This window comes from Vanessa tameamea, chromosome 10 (assembly GCF_037043105.1).
Source record: "Vanessa tameamea isolate UH-Manoa-2023 chromosome 10, ilVanTame1 primary haplotype, whole genome shotgun sequence".
In the NCBI taxonomy this organism is placed as follows: Eukaryota; Metazoa; Arthropoda; class Insecta; order Lepidoptera; family Nymphalidae; genus Vanessa; species Vanessa tameamea.
Window position 1 is genome coordinate 2,601,414 of NC_087318.1, and position 17,323 is coordinate 2,618,736.

Genomic DNA, 17,323 nt, shown 5'->3' on the forward strand with positions numbered 1-17,323 from the left:
TGAGAAAAGGTACGAAATTATAATTATTTCGAAATTCCATACTCCAGATTGCGACTAAGAATTTCTCGACAGAAACGTATATAATATCTTTTATCCAACCAAGGTTGGTGGCGCATTGGCGATTCAAGGAAAGGTTAAATTTCTTACGGCACTAATTGGCGGTGGCGACCACACCAACTAGTGGCACATTTTCTTGTCGGCCAACGTTTGTTCTAAAAAATATACACATTTCATACAGTTGTCTAACTTAGCGATAGTGTTTAATGTTCTACTACCCACCCATAAGCATAAATAATGCCTTCGCGGTCATACTAACAGCGAACCTTTTATCGGATGTTAGGCACTTCAGAACGCTCTGCCCTTCGACAAATTGTTTTAAAAATATCATTAAAATAACCAAAACAGCAGAAGCTTTAAAGTTGAAGATGACGGAAACAGTCTGGCAATAATTAAGAGGTTTTCTATTTATTTCTGTAAGATACTTATATACATTCATTTCCACGAATTTCTTTTATCGATGACCTGACTTAAGCCATTTTACAATTCAAGACCGCGTGGAATGATGGGAACAATGCAATCAATTTTTAATCAAATATGCATGTAACTGTTACCAGTAAATATACCAACTTCGTAACTATAGTTTTGAAATAAGCGAACTGTTATACCTACAACAAAACTATCTGAATTTGAGGACAGTAATTGTCTGACCAACCCGCATTGGAGCAGTGTGGTGGAATATGCTCCAAATCTTCTCCTCAAAAGGGATAGGAGGCCTTAGCCCAGCAGTGGAAAATTTACAGGCTGTTAATGTAATGTAAAAAAATTGTCTGAAGAATTATACGTCAAAGTAAAGTATATAAGGCCACCTGGAGAACTTGTTTTATAGAATCAAGTTTAAGCGTCATTTTACAAGGTCATATCAAATTAAAAGTTATCAATTTCCAATGTAGATTTTACCAAAATAGTTTAACAAAGATTATTATATAAAATAATTGAAAATCTATACACATGTAACTTTAACATAATCGTGTAATTAATTGTCCATGAGTGCTATGTATTTCTCTATTAACTTGATTGTGTACAATTTTCTGTGTCCATATATTTTATTCAAAAGAAACGACACGGTTGTGACTATGACAGTATAAAATAATAAAAAGTTAAGTTTTCTTGGCGGCAGGGCTTTGAGCAAGCCTAATTTTGTACCACGCACTTATCACTTATTCTACCGCAAAACAGCAATACCTAGTATTATGTGTTCCGGTTTGAAGAGTGAGCCAGAGTAATCACAGGCACAAGGGACATAAAAACCAACCTTGGAAACTAATCCAAAGTTAGTGGCATATTGACGATATAGGGAGAGGTTAATATTACCTACTTCGCTAATGTCTATGCGATGGTGACCATCGTACAGTGCGAATGTATATGGGCAATAACCACTTACCTTCAGGTGGACCATTTGCTCGTCTGCCTACCTATATCATAAAAAAGAAGTGCAAGCATGTTTTTTATGAGGTTACGATAATTATACTAAGTGGTTACTAATTTATGCAATGTATATTTCATTATATCTACTAAGCCAATATACATAAAAGTTATAGGTAATACTTGTAGGTACCGCTAAAAATATCTCCGTGAACTGCTAATACCTTCGGTGCGGTCTCATCTGTTACTATTTACGGAAACACTTTCCGTTTCCGAGAAAATCAATATTCCCAAATGTGTAGGTTCACTCGAATAACGCTTTCCTAAATTCTATTTCCTAATATTCAGAATAAGCTACAGTTAATAGATGCTCGAATTAATAACAAAGATATATCACAGTTAAATATAGATAGATAGCTACACGTAGAAGATCGGTTATGGTCTTATTTTGAAGAGCTCTAGTCGTAGATGTGCGGAAAATTAAAGAGGATTCTTGATTTAAATTTAATAAATTGTCCCGATTTAATAAATAATTAATTTTAGAGAGCGGATAAAAGTGACTGGCCGGGTAGAGAACGGCGCTATGGCTGTATAAAAAAAACAAATGTAAAACGCGCTAATAGAAGTCATCAGTTTATAATAAAATGAAATGAAAAATAACCTATCATAGGTTTCGAAATTCCTATAAATGTGTTGAATATTCGTGGGTGACCCACTAGTGTTCTACTGAATGGTCACGACCATCTTTCTACATAAGTCAAATTTTTGGAAGTGTCTCTGATTCACGCACTCTTCTAACAGATAATACCGTTTGTCGATTGAATTATTGATAAGTACAAAGCCAAGCCAAGCCAAGCCTGGCACCAAGTGTCAATCGTGGATTGAACATGTAATGTTTTTGTAAAAATATTCCATTGATATTCTATATTTTTTTAGCTGTCGAAAAGAAATAATTAAAAAGTTATTTGTCTTGTTAAAAGAAATCTTTGTTCGTCTGTATATGGAATATATGCATTATTAAAATTTTAAGGGAAACTTATTGGTATTAAGAAGAAAAATTGGTTATAAGGCTACACTCTATTATACTTATATTATAAATGCAAAACTTTTTTTGAGTTTTCCTATCTATTTGGGATAAATACTCGTATAATATCTAATAAATGACAAGGGAGACAGCTGAAAATCAGCAGAGGGATAAAAATCCCTCATAGCCTGAGCTGTCTCCTTTTGACTGCACACAAGTGTCATATTAATTATATTTTCTTTATTATTATGTTGTTTTTATATCCATTTTTGTATATATTTTTTTTCTTTATATGTGTGTATGTCAATAAATGTTTTTTCTTTCTTCTTTCTTTCTTTCTAAATGTATCATTTATTTTCTAACCTACTCAGATGCTCCTTCACAAAAACTGCTGTAGGCACTACTCACAGCGTTTACCAGAACAGCGACATCAATTTGCTGTATCAAAAATATACATAATATTAACACATTGAAATATAATATAAAATGTTTAGTAGTTTTTGTAAAAATTCGGGATAAGACGAACTATACTGATCTCATAATTTTGTTATCATAGAGACCTTAAATAACAGTAAATGCGTATATGACCCAGGGAGCGCTGACCTCATTTGGATAAGGGCTTTAATTATTCGCGCCATGTTTTAATATCCCGAGATTGAAATTACAGACGCAAACTAATATTATTAATTTCATAACACGTTTATAAAACAAATATTAACGATTAATTTGTTTGGTAAAAAAATCGTTTACGTTTCATGAAATAACTCGATTTGGTTCGATTTCTAAGTGTTATAAATATTCAGGTCATTGACAAATAAAATAAATACAATTAATGTGAATCGACAATATCATGATATGATATGACTATATGATAGATGTGATGAAAAAATCGCAGGATCGATCTCAGGATCGGAAAGGGTCAGCCCTTTGGGCTATTGTTGTCCCCACTCCTAACACAAGTGATAAGCTTAAAAAGCGCCCTAAATATGAATATTAGTAATTCCTTAATTAATTTGGGGCATTACTACAAAAAATACCTCATAATTTTTCTGTAAAACTATATTTAATACTTTAAGGTGAAATGCATGCGACCTCGAAGGGACCACATTGGATTAAACACTAATCATCCAAATCAATTTGGCCGTTTTCAAGTAATCATTGAACATGCATAAAATACATACGAGTTGAATGAATTATAATTCCTCATGCTTTTATTTTTAATAAAGAGCCGAGATTGCCCAGTGGTTAGAACGCGTGCATCTTAATCGATGATTTCGGGTTCAAACCCAGGCAGGCACCACTGAATTTACATGTGCTTAATTTGTTTATAATTCATCTCGTGCTCGGCGGTGAAGGAAAACATCGTGAGGAAACCTGCATGTGTCTAATTTCAACGAAATTCTGCCACATGTGTATTCCACCAACCCGCATTGGAGCAGCGTGGTGGAATATGCTCCATACCTTCTCCTCAACGGGAGAGGAGGCCTTAGCCCAGCAGTGGGAAATTTACAGGCTGATTATGTTTATTTTTAATATACCTAAAAAAAGTACATATACAGCATGTAATGATATAATATGCCTTGTTATAATATTCTCATTGAAGCGTGTAAAAACTTTGATGTTCGCCGCCTCAGCGGCATATTCTATTTCTATGTCCATATAAATGTAAATTATGCCGCCATGAGGGTTGTTCCAATCTCAAACGTCGCATTTTTTTATTTTTTTTTTACCCTTTGAACATTTTTCTTCGGTATAAAAGTTTCGCATTTTAACGTATCCCATTTATAAGCAGTAAACAAATGCAGATATTAACTTTACTGTGTAAGTTTTTTTTATAAATTAATTCATTTGAATTATAAAGAAATGAATTTAATAATTTAAAAGTCATACAATGTGGTCGTTAATTTTATATACAATTATTGAATTACTAGCACTAACTGGCGTAGCATCGCCCACGGGAGGTTTTACTGAGTCATTCATTTTCAATGCGACACCTTTGTCTCATTGATAATATTAATTTTCTTGGTTTGATAAATAGAATATTACTTTGAATTGGTCGAGCGTTGAAGTTTAAAACAGAGGGGACGCAGCGCACCTTTAAAACAAAAGGTGGCATAATATTGAAATACAAATTAAGTTGAAATAAAAAAGAAAAATTAAAAGTTAAAAAAAATATTTAAAAGCTTAAAGCAGCTATCCAGGTACATGTGAAGAATTTTAAACATATTTTGCACATTTAAACACTAAAAACGCGGGACCAATGTTATTGTTCTTGTACTGGTAACACTGGCTCACTCACCATTCACTGACAAACATACATATAATTACTGTTTGGCTTGTAAATAGTTGGCCTCACAGTTTGACACCTTTCACAAAATTAACGAAAGGCACGGTTATACTCATAATGCTACGTTAATACGACAAATATAATTCTAAAGGAATTCTAAACTGTTCGAAACACTTTAGATTCAAGAGTAATCTGAGACAAAAGATAACATTCTAGAAAATCTCATTGAGTACGAGACAAGACTTAAATAATACATAAGAAAATTAATTTACTAAGAATACTTTATAAATTACTAGCCTCCCGCCCCGACTACGCACGGATTCAATTTATTAATAAAGAAAATATTATGATATAATTTGTACACTGTAGCACTCAAAAATAAAGTAGCTTTCTACCAGTGATATTTTTTTACAAAACCTTTACATACAAATATACTAAAATTCTTTTATTCAATATAGAAGCATTACACATCCGAGAAGCTATCTGGAAACCGGATGTCTTGGTATGGGCATGTTATGCGGAGGAATGAGGACCATGTTGTGAGAAAGGTTTTGAGGATGGATGTGGATGGATATAGAGGTAGGAGACGACACAAGAAACGATGGACGGATTGTGTGAAAGACGATATGGTTAGAAAGAATGTTACTTGTGAGATGACGTCCGACAGAGAAGTATGGAAGAAGAAGACATGCTGCGCCGACCCCAAGTAAAATTGGGATAAGGGCAGGAGGATGATGAGAAGCATTACACATACTTATTTATTGTGAAATTAAACACTACAACCGGTTCGGAAAATAAAACACCCTGACCTGAGAATAACCGGCGAAAGAATCTAAGAGGGTCTTTTTTTGTCAATTTTGCTATTAACAATTAATATTCAATATGAAAAGACATAGCCAGGAGGCGATCGTTTCATTCCCAAGATGTGCTATCAATCATGAACTCACTAATACATTTCTCACACAAGCATTCGTTAACAATTTTTGTAAAATTTGGTAACAGAATCATTTTGAACGCTGATACAAATTTGATTTCTTTATAATATTAGAAGGTATAGATGTAAGAGCCTGTTTTAATTATAATTCTCTTTGGAATTGGAAGACAGTGCCTAACGTACCACGTGCTTAGGAACGAAACAAGCGTTGACACATTGGCCCCGTCTCATATCAGAAACACAATTTCAAAGGCCGCAGTCGCAGCGGAAAATGCTGAAGCGAACAAACGATGCAAATATTCGTCTCTAATTGAAAATTATATCTTTGTACCGCATGCAGTAACACTTGGACCTTGGAGTACAAAAATATTTACAAAACGTACTAACTTCCAGCCGTTGCTTTACCAGCGTATAATCAGGGCAGATGAGAGGTAACTTTATGAACGTTCTCGTAGCCATGTTTGCAAATATTTCATGTTGATCGGTTGAGTAGTTAAGACGTGAAAGCGTAACAAATAAACAAACTCTCTTTCGCGTTCGTAATATTAGTCGGGATGCCCCGTCTTATTGCATCCACCAGTGACAGGAGATTTATTCATTTTTCGCCCAGAGAATCGGAATTGCGATTCAACTTGGAAATGTCGCTTGCATTCTTGGCATCCTTTCACGCATTCATGATTTAAAACCAAGCTATTTTTAATTTTGATTCGTACCTATACGCTTTAAGTCGTAAATGTAAACTTTTTTAAATAAACTTATTATAAGATATTTATAAGTAACATTCAACGAATAACTTAAGAAGTAAGTAGAAGATAATGTGCTGCCTACTGTAAAATCTAACTTATACCCCTTGTATCGTAAATACACAGGCTCAGCTCGTTAAACCTTCGTACCGTAATAATACGAAATCCTTCCATCTGTTGGTGTCACAGTGGGCAGTATCACGATAATTAAAAAAAAAATCTCGTAGGTACCACCAGCACCATCACCACCAATAGCAATGCCTAACTGCCCAACAACAATACATTGTTGTGTTCCGGTTTGAAGGGTGAGACAGCCAGTATAACTACAGACACAGGGGACACATCTGATTTCCCAAGGATGCTGACGCATTGTTATTTTATGAAATGGATTTAATGCGCCAATAACGATGGCGACGGTGTCCGCTTACCATCCGGTGGCACATTTCCCCACTTACCAATTTAATAAATAATAATTTTAGTTTATTTTGTGTAAAAATACACAAAATAAACTAAAATTGATACTTAAGCCTAAAACCTGTTTTAATTGTAATTTAAATCATATTTTGTTTTGATCATTACATCATTAATTATTTAAACTTAATTTATTTTTTAATAAAATCGCATTACCTGGTGCCTACTGAAATTTGTCTACCTTTATTCTTCCGGACATTTTGACGTCAAATCGAAACACTCTAGACTCGCCTTTTTCAAGATTAAACTTAATGTAATGATACAACCGATTGAGAATATAGATATTCTACCAAAAAGAGCAAGATGTTCAGTAGTTAACCTTTTTTTACAAACGTAGACATGAAATATTATATATATATATATATTTATTTATGAATACCGCATGAAAATCGACGAACTTACTCCACACTCATTTATTATTTACTAGTTTCCGCCCATGGCTTCGTGTGCACCAGTGTGTGTGTGTGTCTGTGTGTGTTTGCGCAGATGGGAGGAGGAAGGTAGATTGTATGTTCAGATTTTATCCCGGAAAAGGATAAAATTAAGATGATAAAAAAGCGCGGAGCTAATACTCGTTGACTTCCAGGCAGGATATTTATATACATACATAAATTTGTGTTTTAAATGTTGAAAAAAAAAACTACTGAGTTTCTTGCCGGTTCTTCTCTACATTCCGAACCGGTGGTAACTTCACTTAATATAGTTTGTAAAATAACGATTCAAAATGATAAGCCAGATTGAATAAAGTATACTGTGATTTTGATTTCGATTTTCACCATTCCAAAATCTATGTGCAATTCAAGACTGTTTCTAAATCTTTCTCTGTTCCAAATTTCATTCAGATTAGTTCAAGGTTCTGACGTAATTGAGTAACAAACATCTATTCCTCCAAATTTTCGTTACAATAATATTCATAATTAATATTTTTTAAGTATTTTTTAATAATTAATAACATGAGCTTAGTTATTATTAACACATACAGTAATAAATTTAAAACAGTCTGAGCGATTTTATTATGTTATTAAAATACTCGAACCGCGAAGGATTTATTGTCTTTGCGAAATCGGTAACTTGGTGTTGCTAGTTTGAGTTCACTGACAAGATACTTCATTTTATCATTACTACCTCTCTAGAAACCATAAATCCCAAACACCATTATAATGATTATTTACTTAAATCAACCGACATCTTGTAACTGAAACGTCTTATCATAAACGCCTACTAGGGATATTACCTCGAGATTCCCCCACGAAATTTAAGTACCACTTAAATTACGATAACATTCTATATAATTTGGCAGCCAAACTGCGACATACTTCATTCTATTTTTAAATTAATTTAAAAAAGGCTCGTCCATCGGATGTAATAAGTGTAACTGGTCACCATCGACATACATTAGTGTTTGAACCCATTCCTTAGTTATTATTTAGATGAGTTGTTTGTGTCTGTAATACACGGGCTCATTCATGCTTCAACCGGAATACCACAATACTATTTATTACTTACCTACTTAAAATTACTTACCCACCTAAAAATCCCTACTACCAAAGTAGTAGTAGTGGGTAGTAGGTGATCTAAAAATGTTGTGAAATATCTAAAACGTTGTTAAAAATTTACTTGAAAATAATTTGAATATCAATTGAATTAAACTGTCAAGTGTAACTGTACTCAAATTCTCTGTATTTCGTTTAATACGAATTGTAATTCACAAATTGTTAACTTGGTGGTAGGTATTTGTACAAGTCTGGGTAGGTACCACCCACTCATGAGATATTGTACTTCCAAACAGCAGTACTCAGTATTGTTGTGTTCCGATTTAAAGGGTGAGGCAGTGCAGCTAAAGGAACAACGGCTATAACAGCTTAGTACCCAAGGTGGCGCAAAAGTGATCTAAGAAATGGTGACCATTTGCCATCAAATAGTTCATCTGCTCGCCCGACCTACGCATACAAAAAAAAAATCTTTATTACAAACATAAGTTTGTATTTGACGATAATGTGCGTGTATGTGTAATACGACTTCGTGCCGTAATTATTATGCGTATCAATCTATCGAATCGTTTAACTTGATGTCTTTACTGACATGTAATTTAATTAAACACGACTTTGAACGGAGGCTTAGACGTGAATATTAGGTGTTATTACAGTGGTGCTTCATTTGTGTTCGTAATGATTCATCTCGTACTTGGCGAATAAAAATATCGTGAAGAAATTTATGTTTGGAATGAAATTTTGAAAGACCACCAAGCCTCGTTGGAGCATCGAGGTCGAATATGCATAAAAAGAATGAGTCACCTTGACGGCCGTTGACTGGTAGTAGGACATTTGAAGGCTGTGATTTTTATATCATTATTGCGTTTCAATATTATATATGATTTATAGTAAAAAAAAACAATATCTTAATAATTTCATGATAGTATTCAAATATATCATATTTGCAAAAATATATTTTCTGAAAATATTTATTTATAGTTATAATCATGAATGAGTTTTCCCCAAATATAGAAACGTATAATTATATTAAATTTCGTAAAGGTCACGCTCACTATAATCGCTTAAATTTCGTAACTGTCACGCTCACGGATACCCAGGTCTAAGGGTAACATTGTCACTTAAAAATTAGCTCAAATAATATAATCTGTTATTATGTAAACCTTAAATATATATGTCTTAATATAGAAATAGCGTATCGATGTATGGCGTCATATTATTCTCTTTTACAAATAATGCTATATTCGAATGTAAAAAATCCAAATAATAATCATTATTGCATTTAATTTTAAATAACGAACAAATATTGATCGGACGGAAGATTATTTTTCATAAAATAATATTTTTATATATTTTTTTTTAATCGGTTGAAAAATATATTTATAATCTGTCTTAATTCTATTTTTCATATCTACAAAATAATTTTAAAAAACATCTGAATATTTAAATTTAGAATACGTTTAAAATTGTGCATGAATAACATCGCTAATCTATTACTCAAATTCTACCGTTATACATTTACGTAGAAACCATAATACAAAATGGGGAGTTAGTGAAGCAACTGTACTTAGATAGCGATAATAGCCCCAGGCACGAAGTTCGCCCTATCTATCGAACGACTCTCTTCCGAAGCATCCATTTTAGCTAAATAAAATCTAGGTCACAGGAAATTTCGACCTTACCGACATGCACATTATATACGTACATAGATATATCGAGGTATCCTTAAGGGCTGTCGTAGCTACGCCTAAATTGAAAATTCAAATCGGAGAGTCTTGCATTCAATTTCGATAACATAAAATGATATACGAAATCCCAACGGATCTCATAAGATTATGTAGATATCATTGAAACATGAAATTATTAATGAATCTTATATATTTCGCTCTTACTTAACAATTTGTTTAATAATAATATACTTACGATGATTTTTACAGTGGTAATTCACCTTGAAAGCTCGAAGCTTTTATTTAAAACGAAATATAAGTTTATTTTAAAAGGTTTACTAATAAAATATGGATTCGAAATTGACGCAATTAAATAATGGTCATAATTTTTAAAGGTTTTTATTAGCTTTTAGTTTTTCGTGCGTTGATCATGCGCAATAAGAAAGCGCGCAAAAAAGCAATCACGCTTAACTTTTATAAAGTTTTAATAAATTTAATTTAAATTAGTGATATTTAAAAATTTGATCACGTTAAAAATTAAAAATTTAAATTTAATTATATATTAAAGAAATACAAAAATACTGTACTTAAATATAAATTAAAGCTAATAAACTAAATATAACATCCTAAAACAAGTTTTCTATTACCGAGACCTGTTGTATATTCAAATGTTAGTAGGCGCAAAATTACTGTCATGTATCATTGGAAGAGGGTACCTGTAGCGTCTATCTTTTTTACACTCGCGAGAGGGGTAGATGACACCGAGCGAGCGGTTCGCTTACGATCCGTCGAAGTACTGAAGTCTGAAACACCCCGCCCGCCTCGCATCGACCCGCGGCGCTCCGGGCGTAGTGAAATTGTCTAAAATACTGTAAAGACTGCTTAGTTATCGTCGCAACTAAACTATAACGAGATGTTCACAGATTTGATTCCCACGTAACGCTAGTTATTTTATCTTGTAGATTTTTTTCATTCGAAACAAGTCGTTATTGAAAGTCAAAGTAAAATCGACCACAGGCTAACATGTATACACATAGCGGGGTACTTTTTCTATTATTTTTTTTAAATTAGTAACAAAATTCAATATAATAAGGAAATCCAATCCAGGTGGCGATCGTTTGATTTATTTTAAGTGTGAAATAAGTTTTAAAAATTACAATGGTGTTTAAAGTGATTATAGTAAATGGAAAGTGTAGTTTAACCCGTTGGTTTTTACCTAAATATGTATTTTAGTGGTTTCCGAGTATTAAATGAATGTACATTGGTATTTATTATTATATCTCTTGGATACAATACTTGAAAATATAAAAGCAATGTTGCCTGTTAATATCCCACTGCTGGGCTAAGACCACCTCTCCCTTTAAGGGTTAAGGTAACTGGATACACATTTGTCAGAATTTTAATGAAATTAGACACATAATGATTTACACGATGTCTTGCCTTACCGCCAAACTCGATATGAATAAACACAAATTGAAAATTCAGTAGTGCTTGTCTGGGTTTGAACTCGCAATCATCGTTTAAGACGCACGCGTTTTAACCACCAAACCAACTAGGCTCCAACATCTAATAGAACAGAAAATATTAAAGGATAGTGTAGTAAAATCTCTTTGAATAGAAAGTTCGTCTTCGTATTGTTACGAAACGCAAACTTAAAGCAGTCCTCGAACAGTATTTTTGTGACATAATATTACTCTGAGACTATTTTAAATACGGATTAATATTATGCATTTCCTTATTTATACTATATATATATATGTATATAGTATAAATAAATATATATTTCGTTGTTATCTTAATGTATATTATAATTTACTCTTTATAATTTTTTGATAATTATGATAAAAAAAAGTTATATCAAAACGTATGAGAATACCACTTGTTTTGAATTTTCTATTCAAACGCACACATTGATAAATAAAATAGATAGAGAGATTAAATTACAACAGCAAACGAAAATTAACATTGTCTACCTGTAAATTAATCACATATGACTGATAGTTGATAGCAGAAGACTATCGCAGCAGCTGGAATTAGTTAAGACTTATAATCATTGCGGACGTGACGTCAGATGGTAAACCTAATACACACTTGTTTAATAAAAAACAGCTCATGAAAAATTATTACCACCAATTAAAAATTATAATGTATGATAGAGTATACTTGTTACATACATATAAATATTATCCTCAATGTTTAAAATTTTAATTGAGCTAATTTCGTAGTAAAATCTTTTTTTTTTTGTTTATAGTCTTCAGACTTATAAAAGAAAAAATATGTTATAAAATAGAACGATTTATACAGAAACTAAAAATATTTTTTATAAATATAATATTAACATTCAACGTGTGTAAATAAACACAAGATGATAATTATTATAAGTGAATTTATCAACCAAAAATTGCCGTAGGTGCAAGGCATAAAAAAGTATATCTGATAGAATCCTTATATAATAAAATTCAAAGTTGTTAAAAATATAACAATTAGTAAAACTAATTTTTTGGCTGCTAACTAGTAGTATATATAATACTAGTTCTTACCCGTAGCTACACTCGCGTTTTAGTTAGATGACAATGCACCGAAAATTTCGAATATCTTGTATCAATGCATACCTCATCATCATCATTCTCCTGCCCTACAATTCTAACATATATAATAATATACAATTCTACGTGGGGTCGCCGCAGCATGTCTTTTTCTTCCATACTTCTCTGTTGGATGTCATCTTACAAGTAACATTCTTTCTAACCATATCGTCTTTCACACAATCCATCCATCGTTTCTTTGGTCGTCCCCTACCTCTATATCCATCCACATCCATGCTCAAGACCTTCCTCACAACATGGTCCTCATTCCTCCGCATAACATGCCCATACCAAGACAGCCGGTTTCCACATAGCCTCAGTGGCACCAGTAACTGTACCGGTGCCACTTTCAAACTTCCTCTTATGTACTCATTCCTTACTCTATCTATTTGCGTAACGCCAAACATTCCTCTCAACATTCTCATCTCCGCCCCATGCAATTGTCATTCAGTCATCCCTTTTGTGGCCCAACACTCTGATCCATATAGAACAGCAGGTCTGACCATGGTCTTATAGATCTTCCCCTATTAATATCAATATCAATGCATACCTAAATATAAAATTTTATAATACATTAAAAAAATAAGTAGACAAACAATTACGCGTCCGAATTAATTAATCTTCGTAAAATATGATCGTTGAAACAAGACCGGAATATAAATTGGTAGGTATTTGATAACCAAAATTAAATTAACTAGTCGCTTATAGGTCGAAATTCAACGGTCAATCGGTGGAGTTTTCATACATAAAAAATTAGATGACTTCGAATGTGACTGCTTCGTTGGTCTAGTCATTTGATATAATGCACAAAGTCGCACTTGTAATTTTTTTTAGGGTTTACTGTCGAAATATTTTGCGTAACAGCCCGAAGTCTGGAAGAGTGTACCTCTTCGTGCTTCTGAGAGCACGTGAAGCTGTTGGTCCTGCGCCTGAATACTTTAAGTTGTGTCAAATTAGCCTATGAGAGATGATAGTCCACCTATGTTTGCGCGCACATTTGCGTACAACTTGGTAGGTGGCTGGTCTCCCTTGAGTTAAGCAGCTGTGACTGAAATCGGTCAGGATGACATCACTAATATATTTTACCGGAGTCGTTGCAAATGTTATTACAAAGTATTGTAAAAAAAAACTACTCTGATCGAAATTAATATAATCAGTAACATCATACACAACAGCGCTAATAAAAATAAACTATGTTGGTATTTGTAAAATGGAAGCTTTCAATTAAAACGGTAAGTTAAAAACATGTTAGCGGTCGACTGACCGCCGACCGCGAATAAATTATTATTATTATTATATTTGACATGTAATATTAAATGATGATGTCATTATAATATTTGTACCGTCGCTTTTCATGCATAAATTTGTTCACAAAATTCTTCGAGCTACACGTTGGACTTTGAGTTTGATATACCTTGATTTCCTCCTAAACGACTGAACCGATTTTGATGATCTTTATGTGTATATTGGACAGTAGCAAGTTTATATAAAATGTTTTTGAGTTCATAGCCTTCCACATCTTCTGACCAACTATCATGAAAGTTAGCACGTACCAGTGTGTATATACATATGTTTTTCTGTCTTTACTATTTACCTTTCAACTGAGCATCCGATTACCATGAAAATTCGTATATAACGCCAAGAATGGGTCTACCGAGATTTGCTACTATAGTAGACATTTTTTTAAGCAGTCATGTGTATATTACTTTAAAATTACGGGTGTTATGGTCGTACACTTTAATGTATATTTCTATTATTGATAGTAATTAATAATTTTATTAATCCCGAGTCTGACGCCTTGAGTTATTTCCCTTGCAAAATTTGATACTCAGTTGAAGGATAATCGTTGGCTTAGTGGCTAGCTAATAGCGGCTGCAGACCACGAGTCCCAGGTCGGCCCTATAAAAAGTTATTGTGGTCGATCAAGATGAAAACTGAGGAAGTGCACGGTCCGCCATAAAAAATTATTGTGTGTCCCTAATATTGCAAAACGATGGTTCCCTGTATTTCAATTTAAGATGTGCGTTGAAGTCATTTAGTTAGAATTTCTTGGAGGGACAGAAGTGTACCTATAAATGCTCTTAGTCCAATAAATTTATTTTAACCTCCTGATTAGTTAAAAAATGCTGAAATTAATTACAAAACATCAGAAATAGAGTAATTGTAACAAACAAAATCACTTTATCAATTAACTGCTGTTTAAACCACTAGATGTGTTCAAATAAAATTTTAGTTACGCCTCGTTAGGGATATAGATTCTACTAAACAGTTGTCATACTTTATTACGAAATAAGTTACATATTAATACAATTAAATTATTATTTTTCTGTTTGCAAATCAACAAATAAGAACTCCACTCTTTATTATGTCTAGGTATGTAATATTCATTATATTTTGTTTTAACATATGAGTTATATTTATTAATTGGCATTATAAACGCGACCTTTTTTACCTTACAGTATCGACATGTCTTCATGATTTAAATACCGACCTCTGACCAAGTAAAACCTTAAGTAAAAACCAGTAAAAATGACATTCAACGAAAATTACATTAAAAGTTTTGATGTGTCCAGTAAATGTCTATTGGAGATAAACAAGAACTCGAAATTGAATATAGTTTAATACGATATAACAGTGTGACGTAGCAGATAGTTTTACAAAGCTGACGTTTTAAGGAAACGTTGTAAGTAATTGGAGCTTAAAACGTTTCAATAAGCGAAGTGTACAAATGAAGTATATTAGTGGCGAGAAAAGAAAAACGATCTCTGTTTGAATTTGAAAATAGAAAAGAATCCAGAAACGTTAGCATGCACTCTTGTTTTATCGTACACAAGTCAAGGTGTACGGGATCACCGTATCAATGCGAAAGCAATCCTGTGACGCTCACCGGAGAAACGGAGAGATTTCTTTGAGCCAGAGTAATTGTGAGCATGTGACATAACATCTTAGCTCCCAGGGTTTCCATTGACTGACTGATTGAATTGATGTCTCGAAGCGCCAGTATTAGTATAAAAGGCGGCCTCTATTAGATGTGTGTGTTCTTCTACATTCGTATAAAACTACAAACCAAAAAAATCGAAAAATGACTACGACGCCTTAATTAACCTAAAATATATATTTTGTGACCATTAAACCATTTAAAAAATCCTCAGTATAATATTGTAATAAAATTAGCATTGTTTAAATATGGATCCGAAAAAATCCAATACAATAGGAAAGTAATATATTATAAATGTAAAGTGCTACAATTGCCCCGGCAGTTTCGAACTCAAATAAAGTGGAATATATAGTGAGGAAACCTCCAGATGTCAGATGAAAACCAAACCTACGCGTATCAACCAAACCACATTGAAGCAGAGTTGTAGAATAAGTTCCCAGATGTAGGACTGTAGGTTTTTTACCTCGGTATCGTAACAGCCAACAAAGGCATTATTTCTTAAGTAGAACTAGTCCGCGTCTCATCTACTTTTATATTGACGAGGTAGGACACTCAGAAGCGAAGGCCAAGGTTTGTGTCAACAAAAATCTGAAATATATTTTAAGCGAACACTAATGAAGCAAATAAGATGACATTAGTCTTGATTTGTGATTTCTAACAATGGAGGCCTCGGTTTATCCATCTTAGCAATTTAAATATTGACGTTGATTTACCTGACAGAGACATTTGTGCTTTCGAAGGCTTTGTATAAATACTCTTTGAGAAAACGATTCAATCAAAATGAATTATATACCTAAATATCTAAGTGATATAATATAAGTAACAGGCTTAGTTTTATATCTTTGTAATTTATATTGATTATTATTGTCCTCAATGCAGAGTTTTTCGTTCTATTCATAAGTGCATAGATCACGCGGAAATCACATAGAAGCTAGTTCTATAGACAGGATAAATATGTACTAAGCATTATCGAAACATCTGTTTTGAAATAGGTAAATGTCTCTGATCAAAACTCAAGTAATCCTACGAATGTCTTAATTTGTTCTGTAAGAGCTGAAGCAGAATGAACGGCTAAGAATACGAAAGTTACAACTCACTACCTTGCCAACTTCGGTGCAAACTTTAAGGGTCGAATTACTCAGAAATTGATGCATAACAAAATCAAGCTACAGCCAGAACTTTGCAACCTCAAACAGCTTTATGACCACAAAGTATCTTTGCATTAGATATTTCGCTTAGTCGCTTAGTGTAACCGATACTTTACAGATAATTTACTATTGAGACGCTTTCCGTAGATTTATTCAGGCAGATGTGATCGATACTTTACGATAAGTTGGATAATTAAATTATTTCATCTCTAACACGATTTAAAGCAATTTTATTTTAATACTATAAAAATAATTCCTACTACGGAGTTAAAACAAACTTGCTTAATAACTTCAATATAAAGTATTTAGAAGTCTTAAATATGTGATAAGGCATCCTAAATTTTTAACTCAACAGAATTAAGGTTTAATACGAGCGCTGGCACTTTTCCAAAAGGGTAACGAATTTCACGAAGTTAGCGAGAGATTCAATACGAATTACCTGGTTTTCGTCTCGATTTGTGAGGTATTTCAAATCGATTTCAATTGCTAATTGGAATAACCTGATCGCATCACAATAGCGGTTATCATACCGACAACGGAACATTTAATAACTGTTACGTATGACTTTATTGTCATACATCTATTTAATCTGTACTTATATTATGACGCTAGAG

At 33.0% G+C, this 17,323-nt stretch overlaps 1 protein-coding gene across 2 annotated transcripts in view; it reads right to left on the reverse strand.

Moving 5' to 3' along the window:
• Positions 1 to 10,828, reverse strand: part of LOC113403955 (uncharacterized) — a 56,033-nt gene extending 45,205 nt beyond the window's left edge. The window contains exon 1 of one of the 2 annotated variants that reach the window (XM_026644647.2): positions 10,755 to 10,828. The gene's annotated coding sequence lies outside the window, so the exon portion shown is untranslated. Of the gene's footprint in view, positions 1 to 10,685 lie in introns of both variants that reach the window. The other variant, XM_026644637.2, reaches the window with a different exon arrangement.
• Between the last annotated feature and the right edge of the window lie 6,495 nt (positions 10,829 to 17,323).